Consider the following 24,733-nt stretch of genomic DNA (forward strand, 5'->3'; position numbering starts at 1 on the left):
CGATGTTCAACTTTATAACTTTTATGTGAGAATGAATAAATTTTTTCTATTTGATTCCGGCTATAAGTATAACAATGTTGAATCGTCTATTTTCTACTATTAGCTACAAATATATTATAACCTGTTCAGGATAAAGAAGAAAATGATCTAGTCTTATGAGCATGTTTTTTCTTCTCACTGAATAATATTTTCTAAGAAATATTTATATATTAAAATTACTATGTTCCTTTGTTGAGAAAATATGTCAAATCCATGTCCACCATTAGAATTATTGAGGACAGTTTTGAAAATTAAACTTACTTTTCTTTTCCGAGTAACTTTTTTCAGACGTTCGATAAGATACTTATTAAGTTCCTTGTTCATTCTAGTAGGACCTATGTATAGTAGTAACATATGAGGTAAGGGGTTAAATATCTAGGATGCATTTTTGTAGCTATCTTAGAAACTTGAATAAGTTAAAAGAACCGTTGCTTTTGAAAATATCTGAGACATCAGTAACTTACAAACTACAAAGTAAATAACTTACATTTTTCTGGAAGTTCTGCACACTTACTAGGATGAAATACGAAAATATAAAGTTGTAGAGGAGTATGAATATAAATGAGAGCTTGTGATTTACGTCAGTGGATTCCTTACATTGATATGCCAATAAAAGACCAAATATGCAAATCAAAAATTTTATTCATACTCAATTATAACCTTCTTATTTATTGAAATAGTAAAATCCATAATAACGTGACTATGTGAATACAATGTCTCTTGGTGGACAGAACTTATTCGCACTGGATAAAGGCTCGAAATTAAGGAAAATTCCCGCTAAAACCTCTAGTTCTGAAAGGTCTGAAATAGGAATAAAATGTAAAATAATAAAATTCGATGACAGCACTGAGTTGATGTTAGATGCTATTTTTTTAGTCTTCTGTAGGGATATATGAGATGCCAATTTTTTTTGGTTAGTTAATTTAAATGAATGGTTTTGAAATACTCGTGAATTATTCTGAAATTCGGTATGAAAATTGGAGTGTTTATTTTTTTATTTTATTACCATAGTATAAAATAATATTTTTGATACTATGTTATTACCTATAAAAACTGAATTTCAACCTAGTCGGATTTGTTGCTAGGGAAATATACGGAAAATATTGAATAATTTTTTCGATATTCTGCTTGGATTTGTTTGGTACTGGTGACGCGATCGATATGAAATTCTCAACTTGATCTGTTTCCACTGCAATATTAAATTTTTTTGTTCTATATTCTTCACCTATTCTGGTAAAAGCGATCAACACGAAATTTTGCACGAACCTTGAAATTTGTATTCTACATTCAATAACGGCATAATTTCATCTCGTTTCAAATCGTTATTGTGAAATTATCAGGAAAATGAAGTTTTGAAGCGCCATATTCACAGAACTTCAAATCAGATTTCTCTCATTAACGAAATTAACCGCGGAATTCGAGATGTGAACCTACCCTGAAAATTTAAAATTTCTAGATTAACATAATTTAATCTGACCACGGATTCGTCATCAGTGATTTGATCTTTATAACATGAGAACAGTCTCGACTCAAAATTCGAAAATTGCAGACATTGTAACGTAGTGATATATAGCGCTCTTTTCTTGTTAATCATCCGAATTTCATCTCACATTATGAGTGATGAAGATCCAGATATAGGAATGATCAGCAGACTAAGCGAATACGTTTATGATGTCAATGTGTGAACTATTTATATTATTCATACATATATTACATTATTTATAATTTGTCGGTAAAATACCTCTATTGTTTGATGGGAGCGAAACATTTTTTGTTTTCATGATATACGTGGTGTCCAGAAAATATGGTGCCAAATTAAAACAGAAGATTTGCCTTGCAAAATAAATAAGACTTTTCTAATATTTATTTTCTCGAATGTTGTTCGTTGCAGAGCTACAGAGTATTGAATATGAAAAATTAAACGTAATTTTTATTCATAACATGCACAATTTCTGAAATTTTTCAATTAAATTTGAAAAAATGTTTGTGTTCAATAGAAGCTTTATTTTGAAGAAAAATCAAATTTACAGTTACCACCAGTGGCGTACGAGAAAGGCATCATGATTCCTTGTCTCAGAGGAGACACAATCATAAAAATTATGCATTTTGAGCAGTCTCCATTCAATTTTGAGTAAAAAATGTATACCTGTTCGAATCCAGAAAAACCTCGTGAAAATCTAATCTTTTTCGAAATACTTGCTCTTCTGTGAATACAAACATACAAAAAAAAATTTTTTCGGAAGAAATTAATTTTACAATCCCAATAACAGGTCCAAATAACAACTAGATATTCAACCAAAAAAAAGAATGACACTTTAACATGCATTTTTTTACCAAAGCTGTCTTCTTGCAAAGGTTTTCCTACATGGTGTTGAAACCATTCAATGGGTTATCAATCTATTTTGAAAAAAAAAATCAGTTGCCACAATGGCATAAAAGAGTCATGGCAATTTATTAAAAGAAAAGAGAAGTTATTTACTGAGCATTTTATTCAAAATCATTTTATCTCATAAACTCTTCAAAGTGTTTTGAATACAAGCTCCAATCCTTTTGAGGAAACAGAATTTGAGTTTTCTTGGAACATTATGAATATTTTCAATTACCTGCACCCTGCACTTCTGCAAAAAACAGCTTTCTGAAAAAATGCATGTGAAAGTGTCATTATTTTTTTCTGGTTGAATATCCAGTTGTTATTTGGGTTGTAAAATTAATTTCTGTCGAACGAATTTTTCATTACTGGTATGTTTGTATAGGTACACAAAAGCGCAAATATCTTGAAAACGGTAAGTTTTTCGGAATTCAAACAACTATACATTTTGACTGAAAATTGGATGAGGAATGCGAAAAAAGCATAATTTTTCTTATTTCATCAGTGACATAAAAATAGGGTAGAAAAGGGATGATGATGCCCTTCTTGTAAGCCTCTGGTGACAATTGAAAATGTAATTTTTTCAAAGAAATAAAGCACCTATTGAACACAAATATCCTTTCAAATTCAATTGAAAAATTTTGGAAACTGTGGAAGTTATGAATGAAAATTACTTTTAATTTTTTATTTTCAACACAAGGTGTTCAATATCTGCAACGAACGATATTTGATAAAAGATGTATTAGAATGTATCTTCTGTCTCAATTTGGCACCATAGATTAGGGACACCCTGTATGTTGCCAATATTTCGCGAATTTATTCTTTTTATTCTATTCCTTGATGATTATGGTATATGAATTGATTTATGTAACAAATTTCATTCAAATTGCGGAGATATTTAGTTAAAATGAAATTTCGGAACTGTGTATGGAAAAATATTAATTTAAATTTCAAGCGTTAACTAAAAAGTGAACTTTGAAAATTTCAATATTTATTGAAAATAATAAACCGAAAACTGGCACACATTTAGTAGAAGAATACCTACCAAACAAGATGAATAACGAATTCTGTCATTTCGAATTTTTAGTTCATGTACAATTCTATAGTAAAAGCAAGTAGATCGCGTCATCTAATATTCAATTAGTGAAGTTTTAGTATCGGAAAAATATAACCAAGCCTGAAGTGAAAGAAAATATTGAAATATTTAGTTAGGAACAATTATAGTATGTAGGTATTAGAGCATTTATTAATTAGGATAGAAAAACTCTTTATTTTCGTCCAATGGAACAAAATCTCAAAAATTCTTCGAATTCCCCAGTTCCTATCATCATTAGAGAAAAAGAAAGAATAACTTGCATGATACACCTACCCTTTTTTTCACGAATCATTGGAAAAACATGATATACCTAGATAATCTAAATTGTCACCAGTTTATTGATAAAACGGACGTAACATCTCAACTGTTTATTTAACCACAAACCATCTAATGTCATAACTACCACCTGCTCGTCTGAAAATCACGATAACCTGCCATTAAGTCCTACAAGAAGGGCGGTGAAATCACCCCTTCATGGCCAGGGGTTGCAACCCCTCAGATTCTAGGTTAGAAGCACTACCCTTCTATGAAATGCGTCGATTTCTCAAGCAAAAAATCGGTCTGCATTGCAGTAACGTTAGTTTTGCAAACATTCACTTGTCGCAAATTTCATAGATAGGTATAATCATTCTGAAAATCCTGGGAAAACCAGCATAGCTTACCTTATATATCCGTCTGAGAGCCGGCCTAGGAAAGTTGTATTTTTGGAAAAATATCACTTGAATTGGAAGTTTTCTAGGACAAACTAGTAGGGAATCGTTCTTGTGTTGTGCAAAACGGAAAAACAAACGTTGATCGCGAGAATTTTGTACGGATCGCGAAAAAATCGATAGTATTCGAGTCCGCTCGACTCACACACCAGGCTTTCAAATTTGGGCGAGTCGGTGTTCGACGTTCGACGTCGCGGCTGGCCGTGGTTCGTAATTTCCTTTCCTACGGATTAAATTTAGATGTACGGCAGTAGAAGTGACGTCGTTTTGGCGTCATCTAACCGCTAGAGTTTCAAGTAACGTTCTATGGCTACAGATCTCTATAAGGATTGAAGGAAATTTTCGGAATATTTCCTTCAATCTGCATGTAGCGTTAATAGATGTGGTGGTAATCTGCGATTTTCTGTATGTGGAATACCTTATTATGGAGAAAGTTGTTTCACTAGTGAAACAGGAATGTTCCAGTTCCATTTTATTATATTCTGTAATACATTTTCGGCAAGCCTGATGGTTTGAATTGAATTAAATTGTACGTGGGATGTTGATGCCATCTATAATGATAATAAAACAAATGGGATCTTAATGTATGAGTTCTGAGCATAACTTGTAGAAAACTGTTGCTAATAGAGGCTTCGGTATTTTTTTTCGGTAGCGCCATCTAGCAAAGATCCATTTCGTCTTTCAAAATTATCGGCATAGGAGTAAGGTATCTACATTAGATATACTGGTGAACCACTGGTAAAGAAGTTTAATATAAAACGGTCGTCTTATGGAAGCACTAAATTTGAATAAAGAATATTATTTATATTAGTATTCTTTATACAGTGGTACTAACCTTTTCAGATCTTGAGGAGATTACCGGTACTTCCCTTGATTTCCGCATCATTCCTGTTTATAATTGATTTTTCCTAATAAACTATCCCGACTGTAACCTAACCGCGTAGGTGAGAAAACTTCCCTTGCCGTAGGCATCCTTACTTCCCGCTAAGAGAAACATTCACTCAATGCCAGATATTTATAATATCAGAAGGATAGAGCTCGGTCGTGTCCGGTCCTTGTGGTCATCCTGGCTCTCATCGAACTTCTGGTCCTCTTCCAATCGATCTCGCCGATTCTTGGACCTGTCCATCGCCTAGGAATTTTCTCATTGTCCTTGCAGTACCTGAAAGAAGAGCTTTTTGTATTAATTGAGATACATACATGAAATATCTTGAGATTTTTGGGTACTATTCCAGTTGATGGGATAATAATTGGAATAGTTCTCGTTGTTATTATTCTCCGACTAGCGCTTTATCTGAAACTCGAGTTCCCCATATTTCAAAATTTTTTCGACTTCCTTTTGACGCATGTTCTAGGTATGAACAGAACGACGCGGGAATGCGGGAGCGGGAGAGAAACTTTTGCGAGATGGAAATCAACGGCGTTGAACAGTAAAACTTCTTCTTCCGATTAACTGTCACTTTAATGCATAATTTTAGAATCATACTAATAATCGTGCCTCATTATATTCTCATAGATGTGCATGCTATGCAATCTGCCTGCTGCCGCAACTATAACGCATCGCTCCCGTTCCCGCAGTCCCGCGTCGGTCTGTTCATACCTTTATTTGGTATTGCTGTCTTCTGATGTTTGTCGACTGGTAATATGTCTGGCCTGTTTGGGGGATTGTTTTATCAGTCAAAAACGTGCTCGGAACTTGTAGTAAGACACTTTTTCCAAATGAATCAGTTCTAATATGGTTGCCAATTCTTGGAGGAGTTTCTTCCCAACTGCATTGTGTCTGTTTTCAGAATGAACTATCCCCGACTTTAACCTATACGCGTAGAAAAGAACACTCCTCTTTTATTATTTTTATTATTCTCTACATTCAATTCCTCTGTCGTTTCGTTGGAAATGAGATTATTTCGTCATACCTATATCCTTTTTTGGAAAGAAATGGTTCATCGCTGTTGTTTCCATGGAAATATCTTAAAGTAGGTACTCAATAACATTTATCATTAGAAATTAGTTTTTTATTAGCTTGAAGGAAATATATATATAAAGTTATTTCATTATATTTAATGAAATAACTTTATATATATATATATATATATATATATATATATATATATATATTTCGCTATTGCGCCATTTAGGGAAGAAAAGGGATTTACTATACCAGTATTTTTACACATTTTATATACCTAGTGGTTATCAAACTACTCATTTTCTATCAATATATCTCTGCAAAGTATACACTGTTGGATATTAATAAATGAAGACGCGCGATTTATAATGCGCCTCTACTCATTTGAACCATTTCTCACTCATTTATATTTCAAATTGAAAAAAATCAAACTACGATAAACTAAATGCGGTAAAAATAGCTATCACATATTTCAATTTCTCTATTATGAATTGAAAAATTTTCCTTCAAATCTAGATTCTTTTCTTCAGCCTTTAAAATTAAAAAATCTAAATTCAAACTACGAGGGCGGTTTGATAAGTCAGTGACTTTTTGAATAAAACAAATTTTTTTCGACAAAAAACATTTTATTCTTCTACATAATCACCTTTTAGCTCGATACATTCAGTCCAGCGTTTTTCTAATTTTTTTATTCCCTCCAAATAATAGGTTTCCACGAGGCTCTCAAAATAAGCGTCTGTTTCTGTAATGACTTCTTCATTCAATTCAAATCTCTTACCGCCCAGCCATTTTTTGAGGTTTGGAAACAGAAAATAGTGGGCTAAATCTGGAGAATAAGCTGGATGAGGTAGCAGTTCGTAGCGCAATTCGTTGATTTTGGCCATCGTGATTAGACAAGTGTGCACACGTGCATTGTCTTGATGGAACAGCACTTTCTTCTTCGCCACATGCGGCCGTTTTTGCTTCAAATCAACGTCGAATCTCTTCAAAAGCTTTGAATTATATTCGCCGTTGATCGTTTTACCTTTTTTGAGGTAATCAATTTGAATGACACCGCGTGCATCCCAAAAAACTGTGGCCATGACCTGTGTGGCTGACAGACTCTGTTTTGCCTTCTTTGGTCTACGTTCACCCCCTGCAACCCACCGTTTCGATTGTTCTTTGTTCTCTGGAGTGTTGTGATGGATCCATGTTTTGTCCACAGTAACAAAACGGCGCAAAAACTCCTTCGGATTACGGCTGAACATCACTAAACACTCTTTTGAAGTGGTCACAAGATTGCGCTTATGGTCGAATGTGAGCAATCACGGCAGCCATCTCGCGGAGAGTTTTTTCATGTCCAAATAATCGTGTAAAATATGATGTACCCGTTCAGTTGAGATACATACAGCATTAGCCAACTCACACACTTTCATTCTTCGATCGTCCAATATCATATCATGGATTTTATCGACGATTTCCGTCGTGATGACTTCTTTTGGGCGACTTGAACATTCGGCGTCACTAGTGCTGGTACGACCACATCGGAACTCTGTAAACCATTTTTTTACCATTGAAATTGATGATGCCGAGTCCCCGTAATATTTATCAAGTCTTTCCTTAATTTCAGTGATCGATTTTTCACGTAAAAAGTAATGCTTAATCAGCACACGGAATTCACTTTTTTCCATTTTCTAAAACTTCACGAGGTGGTCTGCTTCGAACGGCTATAAAACAGCAACTGCACATCGTAACTTGCTGAAAATTAGAATGTTGCCCACTGATAGATCACAGATGCATTGGAAGTAACTGCGCGGGAAATTCAAAAAGTCACGGACTTATCAAACCGCCCTCGTAATCGGTTTAATGCGGTTAAGGAATCCATTTTCCGAATTTGGCATGAATAGAAGAACTTTATGAATATAATTGCATTGGGAATGAAGTTAAATTCAATTCTGTACTGGTCCTGTCCGAACAGTCCGTAAACACAGTAATTATTCTTATCTTCGGATCTTTATTTCGCTGTACTTTTTTATCGCGCAAAATCCGATTAGGGATTATGTCCTATTAGAATGAGTCGAATTTTGACGGAATCGACAATAGTCAGCGCATTAGCTTAAATTATTGTAGACTCTACAGGCTGGTCCGAAAGTGGTGAAATACGATACCACCCTCAACCCTGTTTTTCAAATGGGAATCGCTAAATTTCATATCATACTCATAATCTCCATGAAATTCTGATTTGAAAATGCTCAACTCGTTGTCATTTATCAGTGATACTTTTTGATGTAGGCCACTTTTGTCAATTTTGTAAGTATTTTTTTAGACTCTTCTGCTGGACGCGTCTTTGAAATTATCTGATTTATCAGCAGAAATTGCCTTATTTCATATTGTGGATAGTTTTGATGATATACTCATATTATACTGATATACTACTCATTTGTGGATGACTGAATATAGGAAGGGACGCAGTAATAAGATTAACTTTATTAATTGCATAGTTGTTTCTGGTGTTCTTTCTGCAGTTCTGAATTTAATATTAAAAGAGTTCTCAGGCTTGATGAATATTTCATCATCACTAGAAGTAATTGCTTGAAGTTAATTTGTATTAACACATTAATGGGAAATTAAGAATGATACTGTAGAATTGTCTTATACAACCTAATTCCTAAGTCGCGTACTTAATAAAGTTGTAAAACGGAATGAAGGGGGCTGGGGGAGGCAATTGGGTTTGATGTTTTCCGTTAATCATGTTTCACTTTATACTTATTTTCAGCTTTTGAATTTTCAAATATACAGTACAACATTGGTCGTTCTATCCATTTTGAGCTCACTGATGTATAAGCAGAGTTTTCTTGAATTTGTTGATTTGATTTTCAGCCTTGTGGATCATTGGATTCGATTCTTCAACTAGGAGAATCATTGTGGTAACACTATATTTTGTACCTAATTTCATTTGAACAGCTGTTATATTGTACGTGGAATGTTCTAGATTGGGAAAATATTTTCATCGAACAATTCCAAAGGTTCATCAAAGATAAATCAAAACTAATAATAAAAAAATCATTCCAAAAAAATTCCTTAATAACTATGTATATAAGTAACAGAAAATCTTAAAATTTGTGAATACCTTTCATACTGAATACTTATAATGTTTTATACTAATACATTTCATCCTAAGTAGTTTTAAGTAGGTATTAAAAATTTTGCCGCACGTGCAACACTGGGTTAAATTCCCCAGAACGCGACATTAAATATTGACTTTTTTTGGGCTGAATTAGTCAGTTAAATTTAAAATTTGTGCTGTTTTTAGATTGAAATTAGAAACATCATTAGTGATATAACCAGGCCCAGTTAATAATGACCATCATGACCTCGCACTCGAATTTTGCATCATTCATACCCATAAAACTTTAACAATTATTTAGAATTGACGTATGCCTAATTATTGTATTGGTACTAATCCAATAATACTTCATTTGTCTAAGAACGTCATCTCAAGTAAAAGTATAATGTTTCTAATATGATTACAATCAAATTTAAATCAATCGTGAATTTACCGGAGTGAAACCAACCATTAACAAAATATTGATATTCAAAATGTAATAGGTAATGAACTTCGTTCAATACTATAATACGCGTTTCATATTTGAAATCAGTACCTTGAAGAAACCTGTTTTATTGTATTTTTCGATATTAGTCTTCAGTCTTCACGACAATTGCATCATTTGTTCCACGTTCTCAATTTCCTATAGTCTGCTCAATCCGAGTCTTCACATTAGACTTTTATGTATTCCCGCTACCGAATGTGTTAATATGAGATGCGAGGAGTGGAAACGTAGCATTAGTTGCCTGTACTTCCTATTCCTATAAGACTGCGCGAGGTTCTGTGGTTCGATTATGATTACAGTTAGTCGGCGGACTTCGTGAGGTTGCTATCGGAGTTTTTAAATTTTCATTGTCATTAAGTGAATTTCCAATTGCCGATTACGATACTTATATACATTGATAGGAACGAGTGAGTATAATAGATCTGTTGTTGTTATTCTGTTACCGGTGTTTTGTAGGTTATGTTATATATAGGTCCCTACTTTACGAATAATGTTATCATGACTGTCATTGGGAAAACTTCTTGTTTTTTATTTTTTTCACCTGATTGCTGGATTATTTTATAATTTCGTGAGATTGTATTTTTTATGGATATACAAGATATATGTAAGGAATACGAATAAAAATCAATTAAATGGAGAAATTATTGCAATAAATCTACACTTTATTGGGAAAAAATTTCCAGAAAATAAGTGCACCAGGACCCTTTTCTGAATTTCTATTAAGTTAATACCTATACAGATGAATGATCAGTTGTATTTGTATTGATTTCTACATAGGTATTAGGCATCTTCAATGTAGGTACTTACCTACATTAATTATCTATATTGTACCTATTCTTTATGGTATTTCATGAAATGAAACATTTCAAAGATTTTCTTCTGCAAAAGCCTTACCTAATGAATGTTAGGAAAAACCCAAGTCCTTCAGTTCCAAAATATTCATCATTTATCCCATCTACCTACATAATTTTATTGAATCTAAAGATGCGGCTTTCAAGGTCATCTACTTCCTAATTTGGACGAAAAATTCGTCCAAGGTTCTGTTTTTACGATTCTGGGCCAAGCAAACTTTCATTAAAGTTGATATAGGTACATATTTGTTTTTTTCCGGCTCAACTTAATCTTATTCGACTTTTTTGGGCATATTAATTGTAGTAATAAGCTACTACATTTTTTGTTAAAAAATTAATGAAGGCTTTATGCAGCGTAGCGTACCAAAAAGGAAACGCGAGAAACCTATTATTCTTGTACCAAGAATTATTGAGGAAAATCCCAGCACTAGTTGATTTGTATTTTCAAAAGCTAGTTGCGCTAATCAATTCTAATTTGATATTTCTCATTCTCCACTCCCTAGCCTCCACAACTTTTTTTTTCAAATAGGAATACATATATGGGTTGTGATCTATCAAATGAAAGGTCATTCGATTAACCATTCAGCGGTGTGACTGAAAAAAATAGGTTATGCCTTTTTTTTATTGAAACATTAGGTAGAAATTAACACTTTGTGATTGGAGAGTACTGCAATGAGGCCATAAATTATTATCGAGAAAAATCTTCCTTCCCGTCGATTTCTATTTTCAAAATGAAGTAAATCCATGCATTTTTCATTTTGGAGGTTTATACTCTTTGCCTATAACTCTATAACTATAGTTATTAGTTATTAAAGGTATTGAACCAAAAGTCGTACACTCGCTGTACAAAGCTATGTAGGTACCTACTGATATGATTTTACTCTATGGAAGTAATTCACTATGTGTGGGGAGTTATTTTTAGCATGCGATTGCTACAATTTAGTTCGAGAAAGTTACTATTGGACCGTGATGTTTCTTCTTCAACAGCATGCGGTTGAATCATTTGACTTTTTTTTATAATATTTCCAACCAATCATAAAAAATAACTGACAATAAAAATGTTTTCTCATTTTCTCCCATTCCGTGGAATATTCCAAATTATTTGAGAATGAACTGAAACGATTCAGATGATGAAAACATTGTTGATTTCACAGTTGGGTAAAAGGTTTATTCTTCTCAGGAAAAAGGGAAAATCCCAATAATATTTTCAAAATCCATAACCCGAAATTAAATTAACGAGGAAGGACGTAGTGAAAAAATATTTAATTTATTCGCATTATTGTAGCAAAATATTTCTTGATTTTCATTATTATTTGTTGCCAAGTTTGTACGAAATGAATATTTTCAAACATGCTTTCGAATTGGATAAATCAATGTAATATGATATCTAATTTTTATGTAATTCCATGGAAATAGCTGCTTTTTTGAATTCCTTTGTGCACTGCTTATGGAGATAAATTTCCGAAGTTGTATTATTAGAAAAACATAATAAATAATCAACATGTAACTCGCCTGAGCATTTAGGGAAAAAAATTTATGTTCTATATGGAGATTGGGATAGGAATTCATAAGTGCGAAACTATAAGGTACAGGAAATTGCAGTATCTAGGGATTCCTTAAGAGTAGAAAGTTTATCGTACTGTCACACCAAATAAATGTAATATTCATTTGCCATAAAATATATTCATTTGCAATACAATACATTCATTACAAAAATAACAATATGCATAAGTAGCGTCTTTCAGAAGAAAATGAAACCAGGAGCTACGAAGAAGCTGTTAGAAGATAAAAAACAATACAGTATTTCTTGAGTTTTCTATCGTTTTGATGACGCTATCAACAGGAAGTTTTGCACGAATTTTGAAATGGTTTTTCCTTATACACGCAAAATCTTAAGCTGATTGGATCTGTAATCACGAAAATTTTGGATATTTCTCTTCAAATATTTTTATTGAATTTTCTACATATAATTTATTTAATTATATTTCGAAATTAAATATTGTTATATTTTTCCTTTTTGGTCTTCAATGAGTAATCCAAAAATCAAGTAAATTATGTTACATTTAAATGTGTATTTATTAAATGAGTGAACCAAATATCCAATAAATCCTAATATAAGATAAATAGTTTGTTGGCGTGCAGAAAAATTTTCAATTCTGGAAGAAGTACCTCCTCGAGCGGAATTCGAACCCGCAACATCCGAAGGAGGTACTTTTTCCAGAATTGAAAATTTTTCTGCACGCTAACAAACTATTTACCTTATACAGGGTGAGTCTTTGACTTGTACATATATTTCAACCGAAGATTCCTGAGGTCAAAAGAAACACTTTTTTCCTTTACAGTTTTTTCCGATTCGGCCCGGTTACAAAGATACAGGCTGTTGAAAATCGATAAAAAAATGTGATTTTCAGCTATATCTCGTAAATGGTTCTATTGAAGGAAATGATTTTTGGAATATAGCTTTTCCTTGATGTGATACATCTTCTCCGAATACAAGATTCCCTACACATCTTTCAGTTTCTTCATTATGAACATTACATCACATAAAAATACCAAAAATTCGAAGAACCCAACTCTTGAAAGTAATTTGAACGTTCATTGAACAATATTTGGCTAATTTGAAAAATAAAAGTATTCTTCATATTTTCTCCTACAAAGCGCCGTTTTCGAGTAACTTGATCTTAAAAAAAAAAAATTATCTGTGAAATTCGAAAAATTGGGTACTTTGGCTAAATGCAACTCTGTTCTGTTGTGGAAAAAAATCCACAGAAATGAATATTTACTATGTCATGTCTCAGATTTTAGAATTGAAGTACTAGCCAACTTAGTTTGAAAATGAAGTTATTTGAATGAGCTCACCTCAACTCTTCTATTTGATTACAAATTACTGAGCTTTGACACAGCTCTTATAATAAGAAGATACTTCATTAAAATCAACATTCTATTTTGAAAAGTCCAGATTTCTCATAAAGCCCATGTTTGAAAAAGTTTTCACAAAATAGTCCCATTATAATGACAACAGTCAATATCCCACTAAAGACTGCTGCTATCGAACAATACTGTATTCTTCGAGGGTCATTCAAACTCACACCGAAACATACCACTAAGTACATACTGGACAAATTTTCATGTGATTGAGATAAAATACTTTTATTCTTTTGCTGTTCCATAAATTCATCGTAGAGCATATGATTGACATACTTCCAAGAGTGCCATAATTGTTTTAATATGAAAACAAATAGGCGAGTTGAAAGAAACAGGATATTCAACTGTGGATATTTATATTGAATACTTCTCATTTATTTTCAATGGCAAAATCAAGATGAATCAAGTAGTAGAGTTGACTATAATGTAGGTACATATTATAGAACAAATTTGATTACAAGTGGAGTCTAACATTTTCCATTGATTACAGAGCCATAAAACTTCATTTCCATATTTTCACACTGATGGCTCCAAAAATATTGAAGCAGATCATTATTTTTATTTTTATGAGATAGTTGGAGCAAATCAAATGCTTCATTTCATAAAGGAATTACTTTCTATCAGAATGCACACTTATTTATTTTGTATCCACACAATTATTTTGGAAATTGTTTTTAAATTTCTCGAAAATATGTATGGAACTTCAATATTCTGTTGGATTCTTCAAATGTTCGATGATTTTCATTTCATGCTAACCATAATATCAAATAAAATATCATAATAAAAACAACAGTGTAATCTCAGTGTAAATAAATATTTTAGGTTAGAACATAGATTATTCGAACTGCTGTGTTTAAATTTGCAACACTCGAAATTTGAGGTTCAAACTTAAAACCACAGACTACTAGCACAGATTACTAGTTAGTCTGTGTTAGAACTCAGATGAATATTATTTATTTGAGAATGTGAGGTTAAATTGTACGTAATGAAATAAACAACGATATATTATAAATGCGATATAATAAATGAATGGATATAAATTATGAATATCAGAGCTAAGCTAATATGGGTGGTAGCGATGAGCTCAATTCGTTGTGATTATCGAAAATGAAATAGAAAATCAACAGAAAAACATTTAATCTTTATCGTCAATGAAATTGGGATAACTCATTTATTGTATTATAAATACTACTTTGTTCAACAAATGGAATGTTAAAGTGAGTTTATGATGATTTTCCAATCTAGTAGCTTATTTTCAAGGTTCAAATTGTATATCTTATACTTGCGAAAACTTCAGTGCTCCGGTTACCAGGGGTGAATTAGCTCATTATGAAAATTTAAAATGGCTATATCTTTTTAACAGGGCCGAATCGGAAAAAATGGTGAATGAAAAAAGTGTTTCTTTTGACCTCAAGAATCTTCGGTTAAAATATATGTACAAGTCAAAGACTCACCCTGTATTTATTACACAGACGCTAATAACAAAGTGCAATTAACTTCTATATATCGCAAATTAAAAATGATTTCATGCAAAAATGCCTCAATGGGTGAATCACTGCCGTTCCATTCATTTTGCCACACTATTCAAATTATCAACAAGTTTTTTCTATTTGCTTCTCCAATTTAGCTGCCACAGATAAAATGATCCATAAATCCTGAGATAATATAGCTCGTTTAGAGTTATATCATTAGAAACCAGCACCCATTAAGAATGCAATAATTATTGAAGAATCTTTTAGCGGAAATAGACATGCATATTTCAATGATCTTCAATAGGGTCTTCCATCTTTCATGGGCGATTCTGGTATGAATGGAATGAATTGGAGTTCCTTGAAATGTGAAAGTATTCCACTATATGAAATTATGGCTGTATTCCTCCCTTCGTAATTTCGAAAATTCAGGAGACGAAAATAATGAAAATAATTTATAATGCTTATTTTTATGATCAAACCACATCAATTTTTATTGATATTTTTTAGTAACCAGAAATGTAGCCGCGACTGGACGCTCAAGGTCTACTTCGATGTCAATAATTCCTGAATGGACTATAGCCTTATCGTCGGATATCGAATTCCTATGTGAACAGTAGGCTTAAGATTTGCTAAAATAGTAATGCTGAGGCTCAATTTGAGAGTATACAGGGTGTTTCCAAATTAGACGTGAACCTTGGAGGACGTGTTAGTATGAATAATACTGTGTCGTTTGAGCCATATAAAGTGATAACCAAAAATCATAATTTTAAGAGATATTTGAGTTTTTGTGATTTTTGAAAGATTTATCACCATACTTATTTTTCGTCAATTTTATCTATGTTGACCAAATTTGATTATAATTTTGGAAGATTTTCGTAGTCAGCTACTACGGATCTAACACCCTTAGAAAAGATGGAGCAGCGGAAAGTATTAACTAAAGAAATGAGAAAAATGGCACGGGCTTGTATTTATAAGGAATGGTGGAGGTCATTTCAAACATTATTTATGAATACAATTTTTACTGAAATTTTGATTGCCATGAAAAAATATTTAATTCATTACTCTCTTTTCTTTGCTTCTTTTCCCTTTCAAATTAAAATCTGCTGAAACAAAACTAGTGCCTGCATTCTAACGAAAAATTTTTTAGTAAATAAAGAAAGAAATTGGCAAGATTTTGAAATGATTTTTTTCATACATATATTGTGGAATTCGAATGTTGCAGGCAAATTTATATTAAAATTTACTTTGCTTTTCTTCATATTCCAATTTCCAATCATACTCATTCTTATTCCACATATAATACACTTTAGTTTTGCTCATACATATCATATCGTTTCCTGATGAAAATAATCCAAAATTCAAATCAAACTTGGTCAAGTTGAAAAAATTGACGAAAAATGAAGTAGGGTGAGAAATTTTTGGACAAAAATAAGAACTCAAAAATCTCGCTAACTGTTGATTTTTCGCTTATCAATGAATATGGCTTAATCGACAGCAAATGAGTGATACTAATACTTTCTTTAAGGTTCATGTCTAATTTGGAAACACGCTCTATAAATCCGAAAGTCTTAAAGACAGCTCATCAGTTGAAAATTCTGATTTGGTACCTAATTATGATTGAGTATGAATCTTGGGAACAAAAATTGATTTTTCAGAGCCATGACAGAAAACAGATTTAAGAGAAACCTGTTTCATTAATTATTCTTTTTGAAATAGTAAAGGTGTAACTTTTTTCAACTGAAATTTCTAGAATATGTTTATTTCTATAATTATCGCTGCAGTATCTGAAATTTACGACTACTTCATACTCTACTCATCATTTAACTAGCTAATGATGAAGCTGTATTAGCGGGCTTTAGCCGTCAATAAAATTTAGAAGTTTTCGATTCCTTAAATTTCTGTTCTTGTAAGCAGATGAAACCCACGTTTAATATACAGGGTGATTTATTAGCTCATCGACAAATTTTGCCATATGGAAGGTCAGTTATTTTTAAGAAAAAACATGGAACATTTGTCCGAATTCAATTATTTAAAGAAATAAATTACTTCAAAAGTTTCATTCATATCTACTGATGTGATGTATTGATAACAAGAAAGTATGCTCAGAAACAAGGGTAAATACACTTGTCAGTTCATTGTCAATAGGTATTCTAATTTTATTTTCTGTTACACTGAAATTGAACCAGAAAGTTAAAACTTGGTACCATGCTGATAAGTTTATTCCTTATAATGTATGCTTACACCACGGAAAAGTTTGCCGATATCTTATTCATTTATGGTTATTGCAATGGAAACGTACTTCCGTCAGTGATCTGACAACTGTATTTACGCTTGTTTCTAAGCATACTTTTTTGTTGTTAATAAATCATATCAATAGACACGAATGAAACTCTTGCTATGTGTTTCCGTGAATAATTGAAATCAGACATACGTTTCCATAACGTTTTTTTGTTAAAATCAGGCCGGTGTAAGAGGTGAAATATTGAAGCGAGCGTTTCAGGCGCCTCTATTTGAGGGGCGGCAATTCGGCTCAGTTTGTTGCTCGCCTTTTCATATTTTATCCTTGATTCTTAATTGTTCCTCTTCGCTGAGTTTGTAAACATTCCCTACAATTAAAATCTCCAAACCGCTTTCACTAAGAGGTCTGTATTATAAAAAACATGGCAGCCTAACCAATATATTCCCTATTACCCTCATTGAAAGAGTGATAAAATGATTATGTAACGGGTGTTTTTTTTCGAGGTATATAACTTTAAGTTGGCATTACTGTTCAAGATGGTGACCGATTTATTCTCAGTTTGGTTTGGCAATTCATCATGAACAACGCTTGCAAATAGAGCAATTTTAATTCGAAAATAATGGTTCTGTGCGGAATACGTATCGCGCACTTTTGTTTAGCGATGAAGCGCACTTCTGGTTGAATGGCTACGTCAACAAACAAAACTGCCGCATTTGGATTGAAGTTAATCCTCAAGTGTATGTCGAAACACCGTTCCATCCAGAAAAACTGACTGTTTGGTGCGCTTTATGGGCTGGTGGAATCATTGGTCCGTACTTCTTCTAAAACGATGATAGCCAGAACGTTACAGTCAATGGTGATCGGTATAGAGCCATGATTACTAACTTTTTCTTTTCATTCCTGAATTGAACAACCATGATGTCCAGGAGCTGTGGTTCCAACAAAACGGCGCAACATGTCACTCAGCTCGTGCCACAATAGATTTATTGAAAGACACGTTTGGTGACCGCCTAATTTCACGTTTTGGACCTGTGAATTGGCCTCCAAGATCTTATGATTTAACATCCCTAGACTAATTTCTGTGGGGCTATTTATAGTCATTGGTCTATGCGGATAAGCCACAAACCCTTGACCATTTGGAAGACAACATTCGCCTTGTTATTGCCGATATACGGCTACAAATGTTGGAAAAAGTTATCGAAAATTGGACGTCCAGATCAGACTACATCCGAGCCAGCCGTGGCGGTCATTTGCCAGAAACCATATTTAAAATTTAATGCCATAAGATTATCTTGCGGATAAATAAAATTCATGTCAATCGAACAATCCATCGTTGTTTCATTGCAATTTAAAGTTCTATAGCTCTAAAAAAAAACACCCTTTATTTTACAAAGACGAAGAACAACACAACCTTCGATTTTGAATTATTTGGAAGCCGATATTTACACATTCAACATATTGAAAATTCCTACGATTTTCCATTCGAAACTAGTTACTGTTAAATGCCTAATGTTTTCAGTGAGACACATGTTTGTAATCCAAATTAGTTTTCGAAGCATTACTGCAACTTTGCATGCCCCAAATAATAAATGGCAGGAGCTTTGAACCTGAGCCCTGTTGTTGAGGTGCCAAAATTACTCCTGCCGACCGTGGTTAAAATCAAATGACTTTTCATAGTTTTTCGGTGAGCTAATAAATCACCCTGTATATTGGTTGATTAAAATCGATAATAGCATATTCGAATTGAGAAGCGATTTCTTATCCTCAGTTATAAATCTTTGTTTTTTGTTCCCCCCCGACAGTTCTACAGTTTGCATTCGAAATTCGTATACTATAAAAATCCAAGGTTGAAAATTTAGGAAACATATTCGAAAAAATAACCTTCTGTAAGACTATATACCATAAACTAATTAAATTAACAATATGATGATATCTGGTATATTTTTTCTGATGTTATGAAATTTTGAATGTCCAAACAGTTGCGTAAATTCGCAGAATGATATTCATTTTTGGGCTTTCATTTCCGAACAGAGCGCCATACATTTTCTCATGATGTCAGTAATTTTCGAATCTTGGGATGAGCCTGAAATGATGAAGTTCGAATTAAATGATGATGAATTAGTGGTTGAAATCGTTTCTGTCTCCTCGGCCGGCACTTAAACATGATAATTTTCGAACGAAAAACTTAGAATCTTGAAATTTCTAGGGAAGATTAAGATTTTGAAAAATGTATAGTTAATGGGCAAAATTCATTAGGCGTACTGTGCCCGATCGAACTATTGTTTTTCTGATAATTTCGAAACTACAAATTGGATTGGAATGAAAGTCTGCATTCAAATGTAAAATAACAATTTCAAGCTTCCTGCGAAATTTCATGTTGAATTACGTCATCAGAACCAGAGAAAAAAAGAATATAAAAAAAAAACTCAATATCAGTGACAACAGATTCTTTCTTATTGAAATTATGCGTGTAGATGTACAGGGTGTTTCGCTATTGACGACTACAAACTCTGTAACGGTTATAAACGCCGAAATTTTCGATTTTTTTTCGACACAGTATCATTAGGTTCAATTAGAGCTATATTCTCAAATTGTTTGGAAATATACAGGGTGTGCCAAAAAGTGCAAAAAGACCAAAAATATGTTTTTTCCATGAAACACTCTGTTTTTCATCAAATTTTCAGATTGCATGAAATAAATGAAGCCAAGTTTGTTCGAAGTTTCTTTTGCTTAGTACTTACCGTTTTGGGCATATTTCGATTTTTCATGGATTGCAGGGGCTCTATAAAAAAATCTTCGAAATGGATGAATTTTGAAGGTGAATACTATTGAACAAAAGTTAAGTAACGACCCTTTGATAATCATTGAGAACTATATTTCAATTTGTCATTAGTTAGAGAATTTTTCGAATATAATTAAATTTGCTAATATATAAATAAAATACGGGGTGAACGTTTGAATAAGTCATCAAAGAATTGTATCATCTCGAACACCCAATAGAGTTCACAACGATTACCAAAAAGCGCCAAAAAGTCAATACTTACCTCTGTTCTTCTTATATTCACTTTCAAAATCCCATTTGAATAAATTCATTCATTTTTTATCATTCGCTTTCTTTAAAATATCCAAAATATCTGATCGAAATGAAATACAATTGATTTTTCGAACACCTAACTTACCTATTTCACATATTGCTCATTAGTAAACAAGACACGATAAACATGATTTACACTTACCTTAAAAAATCTATAGGTAATTTTTAATTGCCAATTTTTCATTTTCATCTAATGTCAAGGTTGATTATTATTTTATTTATTATTTCCTCAGGAGAAGCGAATACTAGTTTTTAAAGCATGTATTTTTGTACCTTTTCGTTTGAGTTTAGTCCCGTCTCAACTTTGCAAAATATGTAATAGACATCGTAAACAAATGATGAAGCGATCTGTTCAGGGAACGACCGATCAAAAACTATAAACCGTTTTATGATGGACAGGTTAGGATCCACTGAAGACCATCAGAACTATTGTAATATATCATATGAGTTGTGATTTTCAATCATTTTTGTATGTTCTGAATATGCGACCCTCTTGAAATTTGAGTGAGTAGTTCAGATTTAGAAACTGAATTTTTAGCTGATCCGATTTGTTTTTATATGAGGCATTGTTTTTTGATATTCTGCTTACGTTTTTGAAGGCTCGATAACGCGATAAATGCCAAATTTTTCACGAGCTTCAAATTGTAATTTTGTATCTAAATCTAAAAATATTTAAAATATCAACACGATCACTGAGATATTGAGTTCTTTCGATATTCTTCTTGAATTGTCTTTGATGAATGTGACGTGATTATCTCTATCAAATACGTAGGTACTGTTTAAACTATTGGGAAAAAAAACAAAAATAACCAACCTAACCTAGGCATTCGAAATTCGAAGTCACCCTGAATTCCTGAATATTTCAAGTTTCTATGTTCTTTTCCTCTAGAATTTATGGCAGGCCCAAACCGGACAGTCGCCACAGGATACTTACTCTTTTTAACAAAATTATAGAACCTCCGCTCGAAAATGAAATGCTTCATTATTTTTAAATAATGGGAAAAGTTATTAGAAGTTTTTATCGCGCTTTTTCAAATTCATATTCATGTCATTTTTGACGAAATTTCGCTTCAAATGGAGCTGCAAATCCTTATTGCATCTATAAGTAGTAGTAGATGTATGCTTGATTGTATCTACATATAACTTTCGAATTGACGAATATATTATTATTATTATTATTATTATTTGAACTGGGGTAGTTTTGTTTCGGTAAGCCTTCCGGGAACTGCGATCATGCAGATGTTTTGTTCACTACCCTACTCATTCATAGAAACCCAGGGAGGTCGTCAACGACGTTAATAAAATTGACAACCTCCTTAGGGGCCTTGGCCGTTACCTCTCTGGTATCTAGTACCATAGTATAAGGATTCCTTATACTATGCTAGTACCGGTTTACCCATGTGAATGGTTCTTAGGCCAGCCGCCAGCCAGCTCCGGACACTTGCATATCAAGTGTTCGGCTGTTTCTGCTTCCGATCCACAGAGCCTGAAAATCTCGTCTGCTGACTTTCCCATAAGGTACAAATGATGTTTGTACCGACAGTGCCCCGTCAGCAGTCCCACCATCACCCGAAGCTCGGCTCGCGTCAGCTTCAGGAGCTTTTTGGCGTAGGTAGGTGAAATCTTCACGAATTTCTTTGCCTGAACAAGTCTAGGAGTGTTAGTCCAGTGGATTGTCCTACTGTTCAACTCCCATAGCTGGACCGCAGCTTTATAGTGGTCTTCCTATCCCACAGAAAGGCTCAGGTCCAGCAGGTTTTAACCTTGATGCACTTTTTGCAAGTTCATCCGCTCTTTCATTTCCTTCAACCCCACAGTGCCCTGGTACCCATAGTAGAGTCACCTTATTTCCTCTGGCCAGTTGCTTTATGGTGTTACGGCACTCCCAAGTCAGCAAAGACCCCTGACAACACGATTCCAGGGATCTCAGCGTGGTTTGGCTGTCAGTGGTGATGTAGATATGCGCACCCTTGAGGTTCATTTTGAGACACTCCTGGGCGCATACATAAACAGCCATTATCTCGGTCTGTAGAATTGAGGGCTCACTTCCCAGGGCTTTAGAGATCCTCAGTTTAGGTCCATATATCCCAATGCCGGTGCCCTTCTCTGTTTTTGATCCATCTGTGAACCATATGGATGACTTTTTGTCCAGACGATTTATGAGACTTATTGCACTAGGACGGTCATTTATAACCGTTTCAAAGGGCGTTTCAAAATCGTAGGTGGTTGGCATAATATCCGATGGGTTTGCGAGGAGGTTTGAATCTAGTTGTTCAGTATCCTCATATGTCCAACCCAGTTTCCAGGAAGGAGCTTTCCATCAAGGGAAATTCTTATTGCTTCGAGCAGGCTACATTTCCTCACATGTAGGTGTAAGGGAGGCAGGTCTAGTATGACCTCCAGCGCTGCCGTGGGAGCTGTGCGCATAGCTCCTGTGACACCAATACACGCCAGCCTTTGCAGTTTCTGCAACCTGATGCGTGTGGTGACCTCCTCGGTTTTTGTCCACCATGCTGGAGATGCATAGGTGACAATAGGGCGTACCACCGCTGTGTATAACTACAGTACCATTTTCGGTTTCACTCCCCATGTCTTTCCAAAGAGTCTTTTGCATGCCCACATAGCCGTCGTGGCTCTGGAAAAAGATTGACAAATATAAAATGTGATTATTTCAACAAAACATCCTTTATCTCGTTTTTTGGAACAATTTTATTCAGGATACATAGTTTGCTACATGATTTTGTAATACATAATTCTTCTAACGATGAACTATTATTGTTCAAAATTTCAATGGAATCGTACGGATAGATCCTGAAATTTCGAAATTTTATATTGATACGATATTGCCGAAATTTTCAGAAGAATATTAGTTTCACTATTTTGCCACTGATTTCCAAATTCCAAATCGATCGGTAGGTTGTTTTCAATATTAAAAAAAAACTGACGATATATTCAATTATATTCAACAGATTTTGCCATTAACATATATATCTGGGATATTCGGACCCAAAACCTACATTGAAAATTTCAAGTCTAGAAATTTTCTATGGTCTGGTTGCACAATTAATATGACATTTTGTACGAGATTGAAATAGTATATTCTGTGTGGAGGTTAGAATGAAAATCCGATGCGAGTAAATCATTCTAAGGACGAGCCAGAAGTGAGCATAGGATTTTCATTCTAGCCGAATAACTTACTATACTTTTTCCACGACTGTTTAAGTATAATATAAAATAATAGGTATATTTTTATTAAAGAACAACTAAGTTGTTTAAAATACTGGTTTGTTCAGTGATTAGATTTTGTTTAAGATAATTCTGGTGACTCGCTCGGTATGGGTTCCTTTCCCCTTTTCTTTACTAAGGTGCCGCTATACGAACAATTTACTTTTAGTGACACAATGGCGACAATACGTTCAAATTGAGCCTGAAAATGCCGAATGGGGCTGGGCTTAACCATAGAACTCAAGAATATGATTGACCGAACTGAACTGTCACTTCGTCAACATTAAAATTATTGGACCTGATAGATTTGTATATAGAACAAATTTATTCAACTGAAGAATGCCGTGACTTAATAAAACGGGCCTTACATTTTGAATGAATCCCAAAAATCTGGTAAACGCATAATGTAAAGTCGCCATATTTAGGCTCAGAAACCGGCAGCCAGTCGAAAACGAGACCACTCTTGTCGCCACTGTTTTTTATTGAGTCACTTTTGAGTCATCAATAAACGACACTGACAGAAACACGAGCCATAAAAAACGATGCGGAATCAACTGAAAAGTAACCAATACAATTAAAATCCAAGAAGTCTGGTCCCTTCAAAAGTTGCCACTTTAATCATAAGGTTTTCTAAGAGTAATTGTGCACACCAGTGTTTCAAACATTCTAGGAACAACAATAGAAACTCATTAACTCAGACACATATTTCAATGTCAAAACCTATTTCATAATGACACTTATATTTTTATTGTATTTTGACCATTATTGAAATTGAAAAACAAATCGGACATATTTTATGAATAATTCTCTATATATTTTTCAGAAGGTGAAGTTATGTTTGTATGCGTCGCATTTGTGGTTGAGAGCTTCGAGCTTGTTCAATACAGGAGTAAAGCCAGTTATTGAAGAAATCAACGTATTTGCTATGTTCATCCTTCATCATGAAAATATGCCAGGAACAAGTTTTCCGAGAAATTATCTTTTTTTGCTTCTTTCCAGCCCATAAAAGGTATCTGCTTGGGAGACGGGAATGTGTGAAATAAAACAAAAATGAGAATAATAATTTTTATTTAAATATTCTGGTTTCTGAGGTAGTAAACTCTCGGTTATTTTATGGGCAGATTCAATTATTTCAGGTTCTATATTTTGAAATTTCAAATCTGATTCGCTTGATGCATTCATTTCTGTTCGTTTGGTGTTTTAAAAATGCAATGAATG

The 24,733-nt window shown here is 33.5% G+C and overlaps 2 protein-coding genes across 2 annotated transcripts in view; one reads left to right on the plus strand and one right to left on the minus strand.

Annotated features, from left to right (window-relative positions):
• Nucleotides 1-4,422, minus strand: part of LOC123674516 (putative fatty acyl-CoA reductase CG5065) — a 54,546-nt gene extending 50,124 nt beyond the window's left edge. The window contains exon 1 of the mRNA XM_045609403.1: nt 4,166-4,422. The gene's annotated coding sequence lies outside the window, so the exon portion shown is untranslated. The remainder of the gene's footprint in view (nt 1-4,165) is intronic.
• Nucleotides 4,423-9,883: 5,461 nt separating this feature from the next.
• LOC123674517 (putative fatty acyl-CoA reductase CG8306) overlaps nt 9,884-24,733 on the plus strand; it is a 40,367-nt gene continuing 25,517 nt past the window's right edge. Inside the window, exon 1 of the mRNA XM_045609408.1 lies at nt 9,884-10,116. The gene's annotated coding sequence lies outside the window, so the exon portion shown is untranslated. The remainder of the gene's footprint in view (nt 10,117-24,733) is intronic.

Source organism: Harmonia axyridis, chromosome 3, assembly GCF_914767665.1.
Source record: "Harmonia axyridis chromosome 3, icHarAxyr1.1, whole genome shotgun sequence".
NCBI lineage: Eukaryota > Metazoa > Arthropoda > Insecta > Coleoptera > Coccinellidae > Harmonia > Harmonia axyridis.